At 43.5% G+C, this 2127-nt stretch overlaps 1 long non-coding RNA gene across 1 annotated transcript; it reads right to left on the bottom strand.

The window, feature by feature from the left end:
* Nucleotides 1-268: 268 nt before the first annotated feature.
* On the bottom strand, nt 269-1034 carry LOC127926489 (uncharacterized). The gene is made up of 3 exons (XR_008124247.1): nt 920-1034; nt 684-740; nt 269-365 (listed from the first exon to the last, which is right to left on the bottom strand). It is a non-coding gene; the product is annotated as an uncharacterized LOC127926489 (long non-coding RNA).
* Between the last annotated feature and the right edge of the window lie 1093 nt (nt 1035-2127).

Here is a 2127-nt window from a genome sequence, read left to right as displayed (position 1 = left end):
TCTTTTCTCTCCCTACCTATTCTCTCTCTTTTCTCCTACCTATTCTCTCTCTTTCTCTCTCCTACCTATTCTCTCTCTTTCTCTCCCCTATATTCTCTCTCCTCTACCTATTCTCTCTCTTTCTTTCTCTCCCTACCTATTCTCTCTCTTTCTCTCCCTACCTATTCTCTCTCTCTCTCCTACCTATTCTCTCTCTTTCTCTCCCTACCTATTCTCTCTCTTTCTCTCCCTACCTATTCTCTCTCTTTCTCTCCCTACCTATTCTCTCTCTTTCTCTCCCTACCTATTCTCTCTCTTTCTCTCCCTACCTATTCTCTCTCTCCCTACCTATTCTCTCTCTCCCTACCTATTCTCTCTCTCCCTACCTATTCTCTCTCTTTCTCTCCCTACCTATTCTCTCTCTCCCTACCTATTCTCTCTCTTTCTCTCCCTACCTCTTCTCTCTCTTTCTCCCTACCTATTCTCTCTCTTTCTCTCTCCCTACCTATTCTCTCTCTTTCTCTCCCTACCTATTCTCTCTCTTTCTCTCCCTACCTATTCTCTCTTTCTCTCCCTACCTATTCTCTCTCTTTCTCTCCCTACCTATTCTCTCTCTTTCTCTCCCTACCTATTCTCTCTCTTTCTCTCCCTACCTATTCTCTCTCTTTCTCTCCCTACCTATTCTCTCTTTCTCTCTCCCCTACCTATTCTCTCTCTCCCTACCTATTCTCTCTCTCCCTACCTATTCTCTCTCTCCCTACCTATTCTCTCTCTTTCTCTCTCTCTCTACCTATTCTCTCTCTTTCTCTCCCTACCTATTCTCTCTCTTTCTCTCTCTCCCTACCTATTCTCTCTCTTTCTCTCTCTCCCTACCTATTCTCTCTCTCCCTACCTATTCTCTCTCTTTCTCTCTCTCCCTACCTATTCTCTCTCTCCCTACCTATTCTCTCTCTCCCTACCTATTCTCTCTCTTTCTCTCCCTACCTATTCTCTCTCTCCCTACCTATTCTCTCTCTCCCTACCTATTCTCTCTCTTTCTCTCCCTACCTATTCTCTCTCTTTCTCTCTCTACCTATTCTCTCTCTCCCTACCTATTCTCTCTCTTTCTCTCCTGTCTACCTATTCTCTCTCTCTCTATATTCTCTCTTTTCTCTCCCTACCTATTCTCTCTCTTTCTCTCCCTAATCTCTTCTCTCTCTCCCTACCTATTCTCTCTCTTTCTCTCCCAACCTATTCTCTCTCTCTCTCTATATCTCTCTTTCTCTCCCTACCTATTCTCTCTCTTTCTCTCTCCCTACCTATTCTCTCTCTCCCTACCTATTCTCTCTCTTTCTCTCCCTACCTATTCTCTCTCTTTCTCTCCCTACCTATTCTCTCTCTCCCTATCTATTCTCTCTCTCTCTCTCCCTACCTATTCTCTCTCTTTCTCTCCCTACCTATTCTCTCTCTTTCTCTCCCTACCTATTCTCTCTCTTTCTCTCCCTACCTATTCTCTCTCTTTCTCTCCCTACCTATTCTCTCTCTCTCTACCTATTCTCTCTCTTTCTCTCCCTACCTATTCTCTCTCTTTCTCTCCCTACCTATTCTCTCTCTTTCTCTCCCTACCTATTCTCTCTCTTTCTCTCCCTACCTATTCTCTCTCTTTCTCTCCCTACCTATTCTCTCTCTCCCTACCTATTCTCTCTCTCTCTCTTTCTCTACCTATCTCTCTCTTTATCTCTACCTATTCTCTCTCTCTTTCTCTCCTACCTATTCTCTCTCTCTCCCTATCTATTCTCTCTCTCTCTCTCTATTCTCTCTCTTTCTATCTATTCTCTCTCTCTACCTATTCTCTCTTTTCTCTCCCTACCTATTCCTCTCTTTCTCTATACCTATTATCTCTCTCTCCCTACCTATTCTCTCTCTCCTACCTATTCTCTCTCTATCTCCCTACCTATTCTCTCTCTCTATACTATTCTCTCTCTTTCTATATATTCCCTTCTCTCTCTCCCTACCTATTCTCTCTCTTTCCTATACCTATTCTCTCTCTCTCTCCCACCTATTCTCTCTCTCTATCTATTCTCTCTCTTTCTCTCCCAACCTATTCTCTCTCTCCCTACCTATTCTCTCTCTCTCTCCTACCTATTCTCTCTCTTTCTCCCTACCTAT

This window comes from Oncorhynchus keta, unplaced genomic scaffold (genome assembly GCF_023373465.1).
Source record: "Oncorhynchus keta strain PuntledgeMale-10-30-2019 unplaced genomic scaffold, Oket_V2 Un_contig_763_pilon_pilon, whole genome shotgun sequence".
In the NCBI taxonomy this organism is placed as follows: domain Eukaryota; kingdom Metazoa; phylum Chordata; class Actinopteri; order Salmoniformes; family Salmonidae; genus Oncorhynchus; species Oncorhynchus keta.
The sequence above is the reverse complement of the archived record's forward strand: the minus strand, read 5'-3'. Positions and strand labels throughout refer to the sequence as shown.